The following is a 21,713-nucleotide window of genomic DNA, read 5'->3' as shown; positions in this document are numbered from 1 at the left end:
TGCAGGATCACTATTTTTAATTTATCAATGTTGTTCAAGCAACTCCAAGCCAGTTTACTGTGCAAGCTGAGTAAATGCTGCTTCTTTGAGGCTAGTGCCAAATACCTCTGCCGCTTGCTAAATATGGATGAGCTTAAGCCAACAACAGAGTGTGCTACAACAGCATACAATATAGCAACAGCCAGAAACTTACAGAAATTACTAGCCTTCGTGGGAAAGAATAATTATTATAGTAATTTTTTTGTTCGTAATGTGCACCAAATAACCTAATTCAGCTCCCTGTTTGGCCAAGTCTTAGACTTGCTATCGGTGACTTTCATCAATGTTGTCTTATCATACAAAAATTCCAGCAACACACACAGCCAATGGTTTTGCCTCATATACGTTATTGATGGGCGTCATTCCTTCCTAGAAGGGAACGGGCTATCAGTGACAACGTATAGGGTTGAGAAATTTCACATATATTTAAAAAATGTGTGTGAAATTTTATGGGACTTAACTGCTAAGGTCATCAGTCTCAAAGCTTACACACTACTTAACCTAAATTATCCTAAGGACAAACACACACACACCCATGCCCGAGGGAGGACTCGAACCTCCGCCGGGACCAGCCGCACAGTCCATGACTGCAGCGCCCTAGACCGCTCGGCTAATCCCGAGCGGCTCACATATATTTGTATGATACGGAATTTTCTCAAATAACGGATGAGCTGTTCATTTCTTCTTCGGTAGGGTTAAGCTCGTGGAAAAGACAGTAAAACAGCTGCAATGGTGCACCATATTCGTAAGTGACTACCAGTACAATATTCAAAATGCCCTCTCCCGTACCTTTTTGTTATATTATTCACCAACGGAAAAATGTTACTATCGGAGCCCAAAAAAGACGGATATGTACGCTCCTCTTAAAAAGTCTCCGACAGAAGAGTGGAGAACCAGCTACCTCAATCCTCATTCCGCGTTTCTCACCAAAAATTTTGGCATGCGAACATATTCGCGCTCTTTTAACACAGAAGATTCTAAATCCTTTTACCCCATCTGTCTTAGTAGTTAAGTCTTCATACTCAGCATCTCCGTCTCACTGCCACTGTCTATATGTGTCTCTCTCCGACTGTCTCCATTTCCTCCCATTGATTTAGAGTATATCCCACTGCCACTGTCTGCTCTCTCACTTACACTGTGTTCTTTTTTGTTTTTTTCCCATTTCCACTGACTGCACCACATGTCGGCAGCTCAGAAATTCTGGTGGGGGGAGTGCTTGTGTTTCCGAATTACCATGCAAAGTTCCTTCGGACATGCATGTATGTGTAAAACTCTCGTGCGAACCATTCTTGAGAGTTTAGGATTACCAACATGTTGAATTAAAGGGAGAAAGCGAAGCAATTCGGAGTCGTCTTATTAGATTTGTTACCAGCAGGTTCGATCAAAGCGCGAGTGTTAAAAGTTTACGGAGACACTTCGTGAACTCGAATGGGATTTCCTGGAGAGAAGACGACATTCTTTTCGCTAAAGCCGGCCGAGGTGGCCGAGCGCTTCTAGGCGCTACAGTGTGGAACCGCGCGGCCGCTACGGTCGCAGGTTCGAATCCTGCCTCGGGCATGGATGTGTGTGATGTCTTTAGGTTAGTTAGGTTTAAGTAGTTCAAAGTTCTAGGGGACTGATGACCTCAGAAGTTAAGTCCCATAGTGCTCAGAGCCATTTGAACCATTTTCAATATTGAGAAAATTTGGAGAAGCGGTATTTGCGACTGATGCTCATACATTGTCCCCAATGTATATTTTGCTCAAGGACTACAAAGATAAGTGTTATTAGGGCATATAGAAAGTCGCCCTTTTCCTCGCTGTACTTGCGACTGGTAGAGGAAAGGAAATGAATAGTAGTGGTACGAGGTACCTTCTGCCATAAACCGTACGGTGCCTTGCGGAGTGTGTACGTAGATGTAGATGCCTACTTATTTCTCTTCCGTAATATAAGGATGGAGCGCGACGCTTCTGATTCTACCGGAGCGGAATGTCTTTCTTTGGGTTGCAGTTGTGAGAGAAGCTGTTGGACGGGCTACGTGTTTCGTACCGAAATAGTGCCGAGAGCGTTATCCAGCTTGCTACATATTTGTCATGCGATGACAGCAGAGGAGGCAGAAGCTGGAAAGACTTGCGCGCGCACAGCGACGATCGAAGCAGCGGCGGCGGCTGCGGCTCGGATGCTGAGCGTGTCTCGCGAAGCCGCCACTGTGCAGCCCGCAGCGCCGCGCGCCACCGAGCCTCGCCGGTAAGTCCAATTACACGCGCCGCACCTGCGCTCAAACTTCGTACGCTCTTTCTTTCGCTGCGCCGCATCCGTTTTTTCTACTCCTTTTACAAACGCAGTTAAGGTGCGACTGTCGCAGAATCTTTCGAAGCGTGCTTCCTTTCTCAGACTGTTTGTACGAGGGTGTGTCAATTAATAAGTAGCAAACGCCAGAATACCGGACACCATTTTAAATTTCGCGCCTTACGTGTCTAGGAGGTTCCAGCACGTGTCGCGTGGAAAGTAGCCGATACACAGTATTCCGCGGCCAATGCTTAATGATGTGCAGTCATACCAGAATGGCAGGTGTGATATAAGTAAGTTCCCGACTAGATTAACGCGATTTTTGTGAGCCGAGGGACGCTTCGCGAAATACGTCCTTTTACACGTTTATAACTTTATTTCGTGCAAAATTGTGTTGAGTGGGATACAGGAATTCTGCAAAGGACAAAAATTAGTCCCAAACGAGAATCGTCCTATGTAGATCGAATGTGGAGTTGGGTAGAAAGAAAACGGATTACTGGCGTCAGCCGCAACGGGGCATTGCGAGGACACAGCGGTACGAGTGAAAATAGGTATCTGAACAGGATTCGAACCCGAGACCTCCTGCTTACTAGGAAGGTGCGTTAACCACTGTGCCATCCGGGACATAGTATTATTGCCACTGGGCGGACTATCTCGGCACATTCCCGCCGTTCCCGTCCATTTCCTCCATGCTCACTACTCTAAGATTCCTGCAGGAGGTCGGACTTATTTGTGCATCCGCAATGAAGATGGTGGATCCATTGCCCATCGAGGCGAATCAATTATATGAAAATGTTGTGTCTGTTCTTTTGTACATGTCCGAAAGAACAGACATCACGCATTCGTATAAAAGAAACGTCCTGTCTACGCCGGTTATCCACTGATCTCATAGTTTCCCGTATAGCGGTATTTCCCTACCCATAGCACACATCGGTTTTGTGAGGTGTCGCAAATTACGGAACCAAATACACTTGGTGTATCCCGAGAGCGTTATACGCGAAAAAAAAATCGATTTCAGGCTGGTACACGAGGCTTTGATGTCTCTATCCTAGTTTGCGAGTTATTTATTGACTTACCCTCGTAGCTGCGGCCGAGTTTTCGTGTTCCAGACACCCTTTTAATTTATTACGTAATCGCCGATTGCAGATTAATCCGTCTAAATGTGATTACTTGGTGAGCTAACCTAATATGCTGCTTAACAGACCGTAGAAATGCACCATTCGGCACTAATTTTACCGATTAATATTTTAGTTTCGCGACCGATTATGTTATTTAAAATATGCTGCACTCACAGCGTGTGTATTGCGTAGTGATATGCACGGTGGAGGGTGCTTCGCGCGAGTGTTGTTTCTTTCAATTCCTCAGCCACTTGCTGAATGGGGCGTGACCAAAATGAGTGTGTTCGCTTTAGTGTGTGTGGGACTTCCTCTTGTTCTTATGCAGATCTGTTCTGTCCCAGAATCCTTCGGAAGGTGTTGTTATAACCTTTTCGGGCGAAAAGCCTCGTCGCTCTTCGGGCATTCTCAAATTATACCGGACAGGGTGTGCTTGGTAATCCCTCCATTATTAGTCGGAACGTTTACAGTTACAGTTAGATCTCCAGTCTCGTTTCTATTGCTTAGCTGCGGGGAACTACGATGGAAACGCTGGTGAGGAGTTGATCTGACACTTACCATGTAGTCGAACCTCGTGAATGCTTTCCTCTTCTCTGTGCTTATTGGCTCATTTTATCTACATATGACATGAACAGCATTCGAAAAGACAGCGGGACATTTTCATAGGTAAATATGTAGCATTATAGTATTCCGGTCTCTCAACAGTAGTATCTTTAGAGAAGAATCTGAAGGCTCGAACCATTTTGACACATCAATATACGAACTGAGGACGTTAGTTGTTCTATAATGCTTTCTTTTATCAGTGCTGATAATGTTTGTATTTAACATCACGTATCTAACACAACATACGCAGTGTGATATTGCAGTGCCTGTGCACTGTTCCGAAGGAACAGGCACTGGAGCGACTACAGCCGTTATGAAATACATAAAATGTATTCGTAGTTGCGAATATGAACAAGCGTCAGCTGTATAATGGAATGGCAGCAATTAAAATTTGTGCCGGACCGGGACCGTAACACAGGCACTGCAATAGCCTATTTATCTGCCGATACTAGGCAACGACTTTCAATTAAAATGTCTCCCCTGTACGGGAAATACATAATGTGTATACCAGCACGTTTTGTGACGCAGGAACGACAACGTATGGAAGTTTGGGTGTGGCCATGAATCGTGCACGGGTAGCCAAAGCAGTTAAGGAGACCGCTGGCGTAAAGCGGGGAACTCGGGTTCGAGCGCTGGTCCGGCACCAATTTTCATTGACATTATTCCCTTAAACAACAGCTGATGGTTCTTAGAATACTGTGAGTATATTTCATATACTCTTTGCGAAAATTTAGGGAATCGGTATTTGATTTAACTGCAGAACGATTCCACTGCCGCCAATGCACCGTACATCTTGCGTATGAGGCTCGAAGAGAAGGTAAGAGAAATTAGGGCTCGTACAGAGGCATATAGACTGTCGTTTTTCCCTCGCTCTATTTGCGGGTGCGAGTGGAACGTCATCTAGGAAACAGCTGCAGAGCGTTACTTATCCAGTCTTTCAATTCATTTATGTGTATAGAGAATAAAAGTGTTCCTCTCAAACTTCCCTCAGGCATTCCTGACGATACCCTCGTCTCTCACGAACACTCGCCGTCGAGGGCAACGCTCTGGGTTCTGTTACTACGAGGGCTATTCGGAAAGTAAGGATCGATAAGTCGCGAAATGGCAACCACAGTGAAAATCAAAACTGTTTTATTTGCAACATTTAGCTGCAAATTCCAGCTACTTATCTCCATAGTCGCCGATCCGACTTGGACATTTGTGTAGCGTTGTACCAACTTTCCAATAGCCTCGTTATAAAAGGCAGCCACCAGTGCTTTCCGCCAGTTCTCTACGCTGGCCTACAGCTCGTTGTCTGTGCCAAAATGTTGTCTTCATAGCCAGCGGTTCATGTGAGCAGAGATGAAACTCATAGGGAGACAATTACGGGCTGTAAAGTGGGTAATCAAACATTTCCAACTGAAAACGATGCAGGAGCATCATAATTGCCCCTAAAGAATGCGGCTGAAAATTGTCTTGAAGAAGAAAACGCACGACAGTTATGTAATGTTAGGTGCATAGCTTCAGGCGACATTTCTCACCAGGCCCTCGTAATTGGCGGCAGACACTTTCTAGATACCTTTATGGGCTCCCAGTGTGCTCAGAACTAAAAAAAGTGACGTAACGCGATCGACGGGTATACTAGAGACGCTGCTCAACACACCTGTGCAAAATTTCATCGGATTTTCACTGTGGTTTCCATTTCGGGACCGATCGTTCCTTACTTTCCAAATAACCCTCGTATGTACCGACGTCTACCGATCAAAGAATTTTCCTACATGGAACAGAAATCTGTACTTACTCATACCTGTTAAATATTTAAGATAAACTTTGGGAATCTGTACTAAGCGAAGCGAACATACAGGGTGGTCCATTGATCGTGACCAGGCCAAATATCTCACGAAATAAGCGTCAAATGAAAAAACTACAAAGAACGAAACTTGTCTAGCTTGAAGGGGGAAACCAGATGGCGCTATGGTTGGCCCGCTAGATGGCGCTGACATAGGTCAAACGGATATCAACTGCGGTTTTTTTAAAAGTAGGAACCCCCATTTTTATTGCATATTCGTGTAGTACGTAAAGAGATATGAATGTTTTAGTTGGACCACATTTCTCGCTTTGTGACAGATGGCGCTGTAATAGTCACAAACATATGGCTTACAATTTTAGACGAACAGTTGGTAACAGGTAGGTTTTTTAAATTAAAATACAGAACATAGGTACGTTTGAAACCATTGACCGTCACCTCACCTGGATCCCTCATCTCCGCTCCATCCAATCCAAAGCCCACAACCGCCTCTGACTCCTCAAACTCCTCTCCGGCCGGACATGGAGGTTGCACCCCTCTACCATCCTCCACACCTACAAATCCTTAATCCGTCCCATCCTTTGTTATGCCAGTCCTGCCTGGATATCTGCCCCCCTCAAATTCTATAAGTCCCTCCAGATCCTTGAGCGTCATGCACTCCGCCTCGCCTTCCGTATATGCCTCCCGTCCCCCACGCGGATCCTCTATGCTCTCATTCCTTTCCCCCATCTGCTCCTATTCCTCGAACATATCCGCATCCTCTACACCTCCCGCCGTCTTGAACCCCCACACCACCTGGTTGCTCCTCTCCTCTCCGATCCCCGCCCCCTGCCACGTCTTCACCGTTGTGTCCCCCCTACCCTCCATCTCTACACCCTACATCTCCTTTCCCAAGGTGGCTTCCATCAACTCCCCCTCCCAGATGATGCCCTCTCTCCCTCCATTTATCCTTCCTATCAAATCTGATCCTCACTCCCCCTCCTTTCATCTGTTCTTTTCCCGGGCTCCCTCTCCCCCCCTTCCATCCTCTTTCTTCCCCACCTCCCCTCTCTTTGCCCCCTTCTCTCCCCCGAGTCCTTTTACATTTCCCTCCTCTGCCTCCTCTCATTCCATCTCGCGTCTGCCCTTCTCCCCCTTTATTAGTCCTCTCCATCCTTGGTTCCCCCCCCCCTTTTCGTTTTTTCCTCTCCTCCCTCCTTGTTTTTCCCCCTACTCCAGGTCCCCCCCCCCCCCATCTGCCTTGGATCGGGAGTGCCATCTTTAGCCACCTTTTTCGTGCAGTGTTTTACAGTGTGTTTTTCCAGTGCGTGCTCCGTGTTGTGTCTTTTGGGAAGTGTAGCGAACAGCCATCATACTGTCGCTGGGTGTGCTTTTTTTTATCACTTGCGAACAGAAACCAGACTGTCGCCATGTTTTTTTAATTGTGTGTCTACTATGTTATTTGTCTGATTCCTGTGTATTTTATCAACATTGCCAACCCATTTTGCTTTCTGTTTTAACTTTCCGCATTTTTACGCCATTTTACACTTTAAATCACCATTTTATCGCCTGTTTTTCCTTGTTTCTTTCTTCTTCCTTTTTTAAACAAAAGTCTGTAGGCTGTAGAGCAGCGTAGTAAGCTGCTGCCAGCCCGCCCCCTTCGGGGGGAATTGAAAATTAATAAAGAAAACAAATATGTTTGAACATTTTATTTCGGTTGTTCCAATGTGATACATGTACCTTTGTGAACTTACCATTTCTGAGAACGCATGCTGTTCCAGCGTGATTACCTGAAAAAACCACATCAATGCAATAAATGTTCAAAATGATGTCCGTCAGCCTCAATGCATTTGGCAATACGTGTAACGACATTCCTCTCAACAGCGAGTAGTTCGCCTTCCGTAATGTTCGCACATGCATTGACAATGCGCTGACGCAAGTTGTCAGGCGCTGTCAGTGGATCACGATAGCAAATATCCTTCACCTTTCCCCACAGAAAGAAATCCGAGGACGTCAGATCCGGTGAACGTGCGGGCCATGATATGGTGCTTTGACGACCACTCCACCTGCCATGAAATATGCTATTCAATACCGCTTCAACCGCACGCGAGCTATGTGCCGGACATCCATAATGTTGGAAGTACATCGGCATCCTGTCACGCAGTGAAACATCTTGTAGTAACATCGGTAGGGCATTAGGTAGGAAATCAGCATACATTGTACCATTTGGATTGCCATCGATAAAATGGGGGCCAATTATCCTTCCTTACATAATGCCGTACCATACCCCGCCAAGGTCGCTGATGTTCCACTTGTCGCAGTCATCGTGGATTTTCCGTTGCCCAATAGTGCACATTATGCCGGTTTACGTTACTGCTGTTGGTGAATGACGCTTCGTAGCTAAATAGAATGAGTGCAAAAAATCTATCATCGTCCCGTAATTTCTCTTGTGCCCAGTGGCAGAACTGTACACGACGTTCAAAGTCGTCGCCATGCAATTCCTGGTGCATAGAAATATGGTACGGGTGCAATCGATGTTGATGTAGCATTCTCAACACCGACGTTTTTCAGATTCCCAATTCTCGCGCAGTTTGTCTGCTACTGATGTGCGGATTAGCGGAGACAGCAGCTAAAACACCTACTTGGGCATCGTCATTTGTTGCAGGTCGTGGTTGACGTTTCACATGTGGCTGAACACTTCCTGTTTCCTTAAATAACGTAACTATCCGGCGAACGGTCCGGACACTTGGATGATGTCGTCCAGGATACCGAGCAGCATACATAGCACACGCCCGTTGGGCATTTTGATCACAATAGCCATACGTCAACACGATATCGACCTTTTTCGCAATTGGTAAACGGTCCATTTTAACATGGGTAATGTATCACGAAGTAAATACCGTCCGCACTGGCGTAATGTTATGTAATACCACGTACTTATACATTTGTGACTATTACAGCGTCATCTATCACAAAGCGATAAACGTGGTCCAACTAAAACATTCATATTTCTTTACGTACTACACGAATATGTAATAAAAATGGATGTTCCTATTTAAAAAAACCGAGTTGATATCCGTTTGACCTATGGCAGCGCCATCTAGCGGGCCAACCATATCGCCATCTGGTTTCCCCCTTCAAGCTAGACGAGTTTCGTTCTTTGTAGTTTTTTCGTTTGACGCTTATTTCGTGAGATATTTGGCCCGGTCACTATCAATGGACCAACCTCTATAGAATCAGCTGTAAGGTGGAAAAATGTACTACTTCAAATGGCTCTGAGCACTATGGGACTTAACATCTTAGGTCATCAGTCCCCTAGAACTTAGAACTACTTAAACCTTACTAACCTAAGGACATCACACACATCCATGCCAGAGGCAGGATTCGAGCCTGCGACCGTAGCAGTCCCGCGGTTGCGGACTGAAGCGCCTAGAACCGCACGGCCACCGCGGCCGGCTGTACGACTTCGAATTATCCGAAGGATTCGGCTAAAATGATGTGGAGCTGCATAGTATTTATGGTCCTCACGACCTCAGATTAAAAGCGGATATGGTAAGAAATCACTGGTGTGCTGCTAGATTTCGTTCAGCTAGCCTTACAGTGTCTGGGAAACTTACATGGCAGTATTTGAAAGAATGGCAATTTTCTGTTTGTGAAGCACTGATTCGTAAGTTTAAGAAACCAGCATTCTTCACAGATATCATCCGTCGTATATCGCTGCAGAATCTGAGCCTGAGGGGTAAAAGAACGGTAAGGGCGTCCCCGCGGTTACACAGACCGTCATTTTTCTCGCAGTCAGTTTGCGAGTGGGCTGCGAAAGGGAGGTACAAATAACAGTATGTAGCACTCTCCCCCAAGAACTTCATTGTGTGACATGCGGCGTATGTACGTACAGGCGGGAGGGGGTGGGGGGAAGGTGGAATTGTGGGAGGGGGAACAAATTTAGCGAACCGCTAAAACGCAACTCATTACCATGCCTAATACGGTGTAGGAAAACCGTTGACGATCAAAACAGCTTCCAGTCGTCTCGGGATGGATAAACACAGGCCCTGTATGATTTTAAGTGAGTTTTTTTACTATTCTTCCTGTAAAATAGTGGCAAGCTCAGGTAACGATGATGGCGATGGACAGTGATCACGCACACGTCTCTCGAAATTAGACAACAAAGGTTCAATAATACTGAGATCTGGTTGGGTTGGGGTTGTTTGGGGGAGAAGACCAGACAGCGAGGTCATCGGTCTCATCGGATTAGGGAAGGACGGGGAAGGAAGTCGGCCGTGCCCTTTCAAAGGAACTATCCCGGCATTTGTCAAGAGCGATTTAGGGAAATCACGGGAAACCTAAATCAGGATGGCCAGACGAGAGATTGAACCGACGTCCTCCCGAATGCGAGTCCAGTGTGCTAGCTGAGATCTGCAAAACGCGGCAATTCAACGTTTTGCCCACAAAACCAATCCCCGACGATGCGGGCAGTGTGGGCAGGACACTCTAACCTTGTAACACAGCATCTTCGTTGGGAAAAAAATATTGTACCTTGGGGTGGAACTGAGCAGTCAAAATCGTCACGTAATCCTTGGCACAAATGCGAACTTGCTGCGTAACCAGTGGGCCCACGAATATCACGATATAGCTGCCCCGTTATCACCGAGTGTCCGCCATGTTTCACTCTTTGGCTGCAAGCAGTCTACATCACATTCTTGGAACGGCGTGCACCAGACTTAAACTCTACCATAAGTAGGAAACAGTGTGAAACATCTGACCAAATGACGCTCTTTCGTTGCTCCATAGTTCAAGGTTTAAGACTTCGGCACCACGTTTTCCTGTTACGGAAATTTGTATCACTGATGTGTGGTTTTGGAATTCCAGCTAGCCCTGCAATTCTCTACTAATGGAATTCCCTTTGTGTCGTTTTGGCGCTCACAGGGTTCGCGAGTGCGACAAACAGTTCTGCATTGTCGTTGAACACACTTTCGCCCGCGTTGTGACTTACTGCTTGATGGTTCCCGGTTTCCCTCTATGCGAATTAATTTCGATGCGGTGCCTCTTGAAACACGAAACACTTCTACTGTATTGGTTACGGCAGTACCCACCATATGAGCACAAACAACCTGTCCACAAATGTTCAAATGTGTGTGAAATCTTATGGGTCTTAACTGCTAAGGTCAGCAGTCCCTAAGCTTACACACTACTTAACCTAAATTATCCTAAGGACAAACACACACACACACCCATGCCCGGGGAAGACTCGAACCTCCGCCGGGAGCAGCCGCACAGTCCATGACTTCAGTGCCTGAGACCGCTCGGCTAATCCCGCGCGGCAACCTGTCCACGTTCGAATTCACTTACAAGGGGACCGCGCCTACTTGTCATCACTGATTTGAACCAAATTTATGGTATATGTAGGGTTTGACAGAAATGAAAGAGACAGAAGCTGGTGCTGTGTATGGTAATGCGTTTAGAACAGATAGCATGTTTGGGGCGGGTCGGGAGTTCAAAAATGTTCAAATGTGTGTGAATTTCTAAGGGGCCAAATTGCTGAGGTCATCGGTCCCTAGACTCACGCGCTATTTAAACTAACTTATACTAACAAGGGGAGGCCACGACGTCTGGAAAGCGGATTTACTGCAAACTTCGTAGACTCGTAGTACTCCATTGGGACAACAAAATGTGTAAGCAATAGCGCGTACTTCTCAAGCGTTATTGAGAAAATCGCAAGATAATTTCGATCGTCAAATATCTCAGATATATACATCTGTGCGTAATCATTTACCAGGAAGCGCCGGCAGGCGAGTGGTTAGCGTTCAAGCCCCGTAATCGCTGGGTCACTGGATCGAGTCCCACTCGTCAGTTTTTTTTATTTTTTATTTACAGTTGATGTAATGGGAAAAATACGTGTAATCGGATGAACTTTTATTAAATTTACAATGTTATTTGGCAGTCTACAAATTTCGATTATTCATAACTACAGACTAGTAAACGGCCAAACGCATAAAGTGATACTGAAAATGTATGCTTGTCCGTGATTTGAGAAATCCCTTATACCTGGAAGGAGCCCGAAACGACTTGTTACCTCAGAAGTTTTGACCGGCACAGACGGCTTTCGAAAGATGTACAATTAATCGTCGCTTTCGACATTACGATTACAAGTTCGGGATGGTATTTTTTCGTAAAAACATGAAAAACAAAGTTAAACGGCACCAGCTGCATTGAATAAATGCTATGTTTCCTCACACGCAAGGTCTTTTGAGGTTTTCCGTGGAAAAACAAACCTCGTTAACATTTTCAAAAACCTCTCTTTCAGCCGATAATTTGGAAGCAAACCATGCATAACGCAGCATTTCCTCAAATATCGGCGCTGATGATTGGTCACGCAGTATCGAGTGTATTTTGATAGCGTCATCACGAGAAGCAATTTCTCGTTCTCTTTCGATTAAATACGATCTCAATAACGCTTGAGAAGTACGCGCTAATGGAGTACTACGAGTGTACGAAGTTAGCAGTAAATCCGCGTTCCAAACGTCGTGGCCTCCCCTTGTAAGAACAACACACACACCTCTGCGCAAGGGAGGACTCGAACCTCCAGCTGGAGGGGCCGCGCAGTCCGTGACATGGCGCCTCTAACCGCGCGGCCACTCCTCGTGGCCCGGGTCCGGAGTGACATGAGCCATTTATATTAGTGAACATTCCAGGCAGTGAGTTGTTTAACGGAAAGAATGCAGAACTATAATCCGAGGATCGCAGAGTCGAGTCCCTTCACAGAAACTTTTTTTCTTATTTTTAACATCAAACAGAGAATTTGGAAAATTTGAAAATTTGTGGTAAGGTCTTATGGGACCAAACTGCTGAGGTCATCGGTCCCTAAGCCTACACACTACTTAATCTAACTTAAACTAACTTACGCTATGGACAACACACACACCCATGTCCGAGGGAGGACTCGAACCTCGGATGGGGGGAGCCGCACGGACAGTGACAAAGCGCCCAAGACCGCGCGGCTACCCCGCGCGGCCAAAGAATTTCATCAAAATGTTTCAAAGCTTCTCTTATCTCATCGAGAGAGAAAAAGAAATTACATTCCGCGAAGACTGCATCAAAATATATTCTGTCGTCAGCATAAACTTCTAATATTTGGCAAAATGCTGCGTTGCGCGCTGTTTGTTGCCAAACTGTGCGATGAGAGATAATGTTTTATGAAAGTAAACCAAGATTTTATTTCTGTAATAACTTTGAAACAACCGTGTAATTTTAGAAACGCAGCGATTGAATGAATTTATGCAAGATAACGAGAAAATTATTGCTTCCCCTATTTTTACACCGGAAAGTGTAAATTATCAGCTGTAATAATCTAATTTCGTGTACGAAGTTCTTGTGTCCGTCTTAAAATTTCTTCCTAGAAATATAATTGCAATTTCAAATTTCACTTCGATTTTCTTTTCGTGTCTTTTCTGGAAATATTATTAACTGAAATATATTTCGAATTATTTCAATTTATTTTGCTGTGTAAGTAATGTAAAAAATAAAAATAAAAAAATGTTTCCTCATGGGAACTCGACCCCAAGACCCTCGCATTATTGTTGCGTACTCTTTTCGCTGCGTCAACCAGTCAGCAATATTGTTGAAATCGGTGATGATGAGAAGGCGCGGTCCCGTTGTTAGCTGTGATATAATGCTGTCACAGCTGCACACGACACTGTTGTGACCAACGTATGAGGGCATCGACAGCTGCCGTCAGGGGTCAAATACAACAGCGCCACCTAGCATCGGCATTTATGTTCTCGTGCTGTTTCCATACTTCCGTCCAAGCCGTGTAGATGTGGTTGGTTGGTTGGTTTGGGGAAGGAGACCAGACGGCGAGGTCATCGGTCTCATCGGATTAGGGAAGGATGGGGAAGGAAGTCGGCCGTGCCCTTTGAAAGGAACCATCCCGGCATTTGTCTGGAGCGATTTAGGGAAATCACGGAAAACCTAAATCAGGATGGCCGGACGCGGGATTGAACCGTCGTCCTCCCGAATGCGAGTCCAGTGTCTAACCACTGCGTGTAGATGTGTTGTATAAGTTTTTTCGTGTGTTGTCTTATCCTTCCTATCAACAGGAGCGACTTGGACCCCTTGTAGTAAGTTACGGGCACTGTCTTTATAATAATTCTACAAGGAACTCATTGTGTTCCGTCAGACATAGGTCATTTTTCATATACAGCAAGTTCATTTGTTTAAACGAAGGCTGTCTTGTGCCTTCATTCAGATCAGAGTGTGAGCAAATAGCGTTCATCTTTATATCGTAGTTACGAGCAACACGTTCAACGTCTTGAAACAGGAGTGCAATCTTTAATTCATATTTTGTAGAGTAAGGTTGTAAGACGTAGGCAGGAACCACTGTGGTTCAATATCCACGAAAGGGAGGTGTTATGAAAGCAAAGACAGTTCCATCACAGATTTAAGATTTTTTTTTTTTTACTTTATTGTTATTTTAAAGCCTGTACAACAGGCAGGCTGTCAGCAGCACACTACGCTGCTCTTCAGCCATAGAATATACAAGTAGTAGAAACAGGAGAAAACATAAAAGTTACAAAAGGTGGGCAATAAAACAGGAGACACAGAGAGACCATCACGGAGCCGTTCACACTCGTCGATAATCCACACTGCTAACAGATGAGACGACGCACAAACACTGAAGATGACGATGGCACTGGTGAACGAGGGAGTGCGACGGTGAACACGGAACACTAAACATGACGGCACACACGAAACACTGACGGCGGTGATCTCCGGCGCGCGAATGGCCACTTAGCGTGTGCGAGTCCGGGGACCTGCCAAGAGGGGAACAGGGGTGAGGTGGGGGAGAGGGGAGAAAAAGGATGCCAATGGCGGAGGAGACGGGGGCAGGAGGAGAGGGACAGGGGAGGGGAGGCCCGGGGGAGGAGGGGAGAGAAAAGGAGGAGGGAGGGAAAAAGGGAGAGAAGGGAGGGAGGGTGCCCAGAGGAGCAAGCACAGGAGGAGGGCGGGAGGATCAAAGTTGGTAGGAGGGGTAGATGGAGGGGAGGAGGGCATCATCAGGGAGGGGGAGCTGGCGGAAGCCACCTTGGGAGAGGGTAAGGAGGGTGGACAGATGGAGACCGGGCGGGACGTGGGAATACAGGCGCGGCAGTGGGCGGGGGTGGGAGAGGATCGGGGAGACGAGCGGGTGAGGAGGGTCGAGTTTACGGGAGGTGTACAGGATCCGTATCCTTTCAAGGAAAAGGAGGAGGTGGGGGAAGGGGATGAGATCATACAGGATCCGCGTGGGGGAGGGGAGACGGATGCGATAGGCGAGGCGGAGAGCATGGCGTTCAAGGATTTGGAGGGATTTATAAAAGGGAGGGGGGGCGGAGATCCAAGCCGGATGGGCATAACAAAGGATAGGGCGGATGAGGGATTTATAGGTGTGGAGGATGGTGGAGGGGTCCAGACCCCACGTACGGCCGGAGAGGAGCTTGAGGAGACTGAGTCGGGAGCGTGCCTTGGCTTGGATTGTCCGGAGGTGGGGAGTCCAGGAGAGGCGACGGTCGAGGGTGACGCCAAGGTACTTAAGGGTGGGAGTGAGGGCGATAGGACGGCCATAGATGGTGATGTAGAAATCAAGGAGGCGGAAGGAAGGGGTGGTTTTGCCTACAATGATCGCCTGGGTTTTGGAGGGATTGACCTTGAGCAACCACTGGTTGCACCAAGCGGTGAACCGGTCAAGATGGGATTGGAGAAGGTGTTGGGAGCGCTGCAGGGTGGGGGCAAGGGCAAGGAAGGCGGTGTCATCGGCAAACTGGAGAAGGTGGACGGGGGCTGGCGGCGGCGGCATGTCCGCCGTGTACAAAAGGTACAGATTTAAGAGCAGTCAAATCCTTGACACACAAAAGCTTAACGCTGTCAAAATGAGTGTAAGGAGACCAGAGCGAGGACCGTTTAGTAATTTCGAAAGTAAAGTTTTACCGATAGATCCGACAAACAATTGCAAGACGTTTTAGTCTTAGGTTAAATAAGTAAACGCATCAAAATCATCTAGTCACAGTGACCACACTCGTACCGAAAAGGAAGATGAAAGATATCTACATCTACATACATACTCCGCAAGCCAACGATTGTTGCATGGCGAAGGATACCGTATACCACTACTAGTCATTTCCTTTCCTGTTCCACTCTCAAATAGAGCGAGAGAAAAAGATTGTCAATATGCCTCCGTATGAGCCCTAAGTTATCTTATCTTCGCGGTTCTCACGCGAAATGTACGTTGGCGGCAGGAGAATCGTTCTACTGTCTGCCACAAATGTTCTCAATAGTGACTCGCGAAAAGATTGTCTTCTTAACTCCCGGGATTCCATTTCGAGTTTACGAAGCATGCGTGCTGATCGAACGTACTAGTAACAAATCTAGCAGCACGCCTCTCAATTGCTTCGCTGTCTTCCTTTAACCCGACCTGACGGAGATCCGAGACACTGAAACAGAGCTGTGGTGTCACCGCCAGACACCACGCTTGCTAGGTGGTAGCTGTAAATCGGCCGCGGTCCATTAGTACATGTCGGACCCGCGTGTCGCCACTGTCAGTGATCGCAGACCGAGCGCCACCACACGGCAGGTCTCGAGAGACTTACTTGCACTCGCCCCAGTTGTACGGACGACTTTGCTAGCGTCTACACTGACGAAGCCTCGCTCCTTTGCCGAGCAGATAGATAGAATAACCTTCAGCTAAGTCCATGGCTACGACCTAGCAAGGCGCCATTAGCCTTACATAGCAATTGATACTTATCGTATAAAGCATGTCTCATCAAGAACGATGTATACAACAAGGATGGATTAAAGTTAAGTATTCCGGAAGCTACGTACTTTTCTTTATAGCATTCATTACGTATCCTCTTTCAGACCTCACGCCATCCTTCGTGTGTTTATAGCGTGCATAGCGGTCCCCTCAAATCACACTGTGTCGGCACTTCTGTCGACACATCAAGAACAGTATAGCGCTATTGCTCTACACAAGTTCTCCTTTACAGATAAGCTACACTTTCCTAAAATTCTCCCAATAAACGGAAGTCGACCATCCATCTTTATTCCCCTTTACTACTACCAACTTTGCATGCTCGTTCTATTTCATATCGCTTTCCAGCCTTACGCCTACACATTTAATCGACGTTGCTGTGTCAAGCAGTAAGCTCCCTGTGTTGTATTCGAACGTTGCAGGATTGTTTTTCCTACTCGTATGCATTAACTTACATTTCTCTACATTTCTCTACATTTAGAGCTAGCTGCTACCCGCACAACAACTAGAAATTTGATCTAAGTCATCTTGCATCCTCCTATAGTCACTCAAACGACGATATCTGTCCGTACAGCGCAGCATGGTCAGCAGACAGCCGTAAATTGCACATCATCCTATCCGTCACATCATTAACCTACATAGAGAACAACAGTGGTCCTATCATACGTCCGTGGTGCATTCCTGACGATACCCTTGTCTCCGATGAACGCTCGCCGTCGAGAACAACGTACGGTACTGCGTTCTATTAGCCGAAATAAAAGTTTTTTGCTTATGGTACCGCGTCATAATGTATAAAACTACTGCTGCCGGAGATAAACCAACGTTTCGGCCACGATTGCAGCGGCCTTCTTCTGGGTCTATTGTGACCAGTAGACCCAGAAGAAGGCCGCTGCAACAGTTGTTTTATACATTATGACGCGGTACCATACCCAGAAAATTTTTATCTCGACTGACTCTGGCCACAGAAGTCTACGCAATTATAATGCGTTCTATTACTTAAGAAGTCTTAGGGCCTCTCACATATCTGGGAACCTAGTCCTTATGCCCGGATGTTTGTTAACAGACTGCAGTGGAGCATCGTGTCAAACGCTTTCCGGATATCTGGAAATGTGGAATCTGCCATTGCCTTCCGTCTATGGTTCGCAGGATATCATGTGAGGAAATTTCGCACGAGCGATGCGTTCTAAATCCGCGCTGATTTGTGGACAGAAGCTTTTATTTCTCAAGTAAATTCATTATATTCGAACTAAGAATGTGTTCAAGAATTATGTAGCCAACTGATGTAAAGGATATTGATCTGTAATTTTGTGGGCCGTTGTTTAACCGTTCTTATATACACGAGTCACCTGCGCATTTTCTCTCATTAAAACCGAATTGTGATGCTATCTGGACCTGGCGTCTTATTTGTTTTCAGTTGATTCTCTACGCCGGGGACGCCTGTTATTACGTCCTCCATTCGGGGCCTGTGCAACAGTCAATGGACAGTTTGTTTATACGAGTTTCTATTGCCACGCCGGACTTGGCAATGAGGGGCTGTATAAAAGCCCTCAGCCGCTTATTGATTTAACATGTGAGCAGAATTTTCCCAGGCCCCCGGCGATATCGTTCGCTAAGGCCTAACGGTGGAAGTTGTTGTATGCTTTGCGCATCGATCTTCTTACGGACGCATGAATTTCCATTTTTGCATGCTTACATTCGCGCGTTGTTTTTTTTTTTTAAAAAAAACCGAGAGTGCAATCATCTCTGCATGCTCAGCATTTTCCGAATTTTACTAACAAACCACGGCGGGTCTTTTTTATCCCTTACCCGGAACATACGTCTCCAGAGTGCGATTTACAATTAGTTTAAACTTTGCTGATAGTTTCTCTACATCCGTCATATTGGAACTAAATAATGTCCATTCATTGTCTAAGTGACATACTACCAACTGCTTATTTGGTTTTTGCAGTCTAAATACTCTCGTAGGCTTCTAGATGGATTTATTAACTTTAGGAACCATCGTCGCTGAGATGACATCATAATCACCAATCCCTGCCCGTATACTGACGCTGGCGATAAGGCCACGCCTGTTTGTATCTACACTGTCGAAGATAGTTCCACTACGTGTGGGCTGCGGAACTAGTTGTTCAAGGCAGTTTTCGGAAACGTGTTCGAAAGTGCTTCACAAGATTGTCTATCCTTACCACCTGCAATGAATCCACAGACGTGCCAGACTATACTCGTAGATTAAATCCACCTCCAACTAATATGGCATGATTTGGGTATTTCCGCGCTAATGCGTATAGACTTTCTTAGGTTAATTTTACAACTTTTACGGCAGAATCGGAAGGCCGGTAAAAACACCCGATAATTAACTTGAGTTCACCTAGACGTGTTACTCGTAACCAGATAACTTCACAGCCAGCCTCAATTTCAATCTCGATGGACACAATATTTTGTCGATAACAACGAACATTTTTTTTCCTAAGGCATCTAATCTGTCTTTTTAGATAAACGTTCCATGTCTCACCATTTCTATTTCAGGTTTCATCTGTATCTCGGATCTGAGAGTAGTTTGAGCGCAACAACTTTCCTATAGGGCAGGAAGTTCAGGTACTTTCTTACCAGTTCTTCGAAAATTTACTCTTAAAATTTTGAAAGTCGCTTTCTGTATATCCATTGGAAAGGGTTCATCAGAGGGCCTTAAACACAACCTAGCCTAAAAAGAACTCCTTGTGCGCTCCAGAAGTACTCTGCTGCTCGAGTAGCCGCGTCCTTTGTTTAGTGCACCTATCAACAGGGTCCTACGATTCTCCACCTCATACCGCTGGTCCAGGAACCTGCAGCCATGAGTGTCACAGAATCGAGCCCTTCGCTGAGACTCCCCACTCGGCTTCAAACCAGAGAACCCCGATCGACTCTGGGTACGATGCTGCAAACTGTGAGCTGTGGTTACGCCATGCGAGCGAGGCCAACAGTCTTCACTACTTTCGACAGCCGCCCATTGGAATTGAGGATGACCTCAGAACCCAAGCGACAGGCGTCACTGGTACCGACATGTGACACCAATTGCAGACCACTGCTCCCTGAAACCTCGACAGCCACAGGTAGGGCCTCCTCCACATCTCGGATGAGGCTCCCACGATTGTACATTGGAGTTCTTTCCAGCCCCAACCGATATTTCCCTAAGGGGCTACATAACACAACTAAGATTGGAGATCCCGATAACTATTTAAACTTTACCTGCCCCTATGTGCCTGCTCGGACGCTGCTGAAGGAGCGGCCACCTGTCAACCCCCATTGTGGATAGGCGAGGCCCGATGGCCAGCCTTCACACTGCCTCCCTGCCTCGAGCGACGCAACCACGTAACAACCCACCATTCACCCTGCAGTGAGTGCACATTTCCCGTTTCGGGTGCGCTGGAAGGTGCCTCCACAGCAGAGAACCTGGGCGAAACAAATGTCCCTTGCGACGCGCCATTTTCACCACCGTCGCCACACCCCGAGCCAGCAGCCTGCAGACAGTTGACTAGCGTCTGTAGCTACTTGCAAACTGCGGCCAGATCTTCCTGCGTCCGCACACAACACGCGCACACCCTGTCCATCCCACTACTATTAATTTAGGAATTAAACTACGAAAAAAAAAATTAAATATGTGAGCTGGTACTCCCATGGAGCTACCAGTAGAGGCTTGCGGCTGACTGGGCTGTGTTCCAAAGTCACTGGCCGTCCAAAACAAATGACAACTACGCTACAGGTAGAAGGTCGAGATACTGAATTCCCGGAATTTTTTCAGTGCTGAAGATCGAGATGTGCTTCCTCGTTTCAGTCATCGTACAAACATCGAAATGGAAGATACTGAGATAAATGATTACGAAAGAGAAGGCCAAGTACAATGGAACGACAGAGAAAAGACATGTATACCTGACGAGACACATAAGCAATTCTGCTATACAGATAATGCAATGTAACTTCTGGGAAAAGGTTTTTGTAGGTCGCTGTATCAACGAACAATATCAAGCGATTAAAAAAAGTAGGAAAAAACCGCTGTTTATTCTCGTTTTGAAAGAGTTGTCGGTCAGATGCAGACAGCTAGAGTCCTAAATCGGAGATGTCAGTTTGTTGGGGAATTATAAACCATATGTTTTGCTCATGTATTTTGATCTTTTTGGGGAAGGAAGATCTACGCTATAGAATTCAACAGGTATTTCGGAAACTGACATTCCGTGAAATTCAACTCGCTCTGTTCGTTCATGAGATACGGCGAAAGTCTCATCCCGTGTTCTTTTCCGTCCGAAAGACAGTCGACATAGATCCGCATGCCGCTCAACGAATGAATTACAAGTATGGGAATATCGAACCAATTTTGTGATTATGTTAAAAATGACGAAATTCCTCTAGCTGTAGGCATCGAATATTCTCATTCTCGATACTGTAAGTGGACTGCTTCCACGATATCGTATCTTTGATGCTGAAGTTGTCTTAGTTACGATCTTTGAACCACTAGTTTTAACTTCATATCAGTTACTACCTGCCTTCCGCATGGAACACGCCTATCTCACCACTGACTACTGGTGTTAGACACATACAGTTACTGTCAACAAGTATGGTGAGTTACTCATACACTGTTATCTGCTTAGACGTCCTACACGTAATAACAACGAAGCACGACCGTTTCTCCGTCCGCCTACCGCGTGTTACTGTTACATCGTTTTTAGAATGACTTAGCTTCCTAGTAGATTTAATGTCAACTTCCTTGACGATACTTGAACTGTTTCCTCCACGTTTAGAGATTGTTCTGTTTAATACTGATTATAAGACAGTAGTTCAGTTGTTTATATCCGCTTATACCTACTATAGAGTTCAATATGTTGTCACTTCAATGAGTAACTTGCCCGCCTTAGACAGATTTTATACTTGGTACATTATCAACTTCCACTATTAGTCAGTTTATTTTAATAAGTAAATTGGTCTTTTAGCCAAAATAATTATGCTTCCAAGTTTCATGCTCGTTTCTCGTAAATCAGTGCGTAGCCGATATGCTTTAACTACCAATTCTATACAACAACCGAATTATAAAGATAAGTAAAATGAATGAGTCCCCATGTTATAGTAATGATTGGTCCAGTAGACTATTTGCCCATAATGAATAGAGATTAAGCGC

At 45.9% G+C, this 21,713-nt stretch overlaps 1 protein-coding gene across 1 annotated transcript in view; it reads left to right on the top strand.

The window, feature by feature from the left end:
- The first annotated feature begins 2,203 nt into the window (after positions 1 to 2,203).
- The window catches only part of LOC126248855 (glutamate [NMDA] receptor subunit 1), a 613,579-nt gene continuing 594,069 nt past the window's right edge, over positions 2,204 to 21,713 (top strand). Inside the window, exon 1 of the mRNA XM_049950286.1 lies at positions 2,204 to 2,265. The gene's annotated coding sequence lies outside the window, so the exon portion shown is untranslated. The remainder of the gene's footprint in view (positions 2,266 to 21,713) is intronic.

This window comes from Schistocerca nitens, chromosome 3, assembly GCF_023898315.1.
Source record: "Schistocerca nitens isolate TAMUIC-IGC-003100 chromosome 3, iqSchNite1.1, whole genome shotgun sequence".
In the NCBI taxonomy this organism is placed as follows: Eukaryota; Metazoa; Arthropoda; class Insecta; order Orthoptera; family Acrididae; genus Schistocerca; species Schistocerca nitens.
Note: the sequence above shows the minus strand (reverse complement) of the source record. Positions and strands in the feature narration are given on the sequence as shown.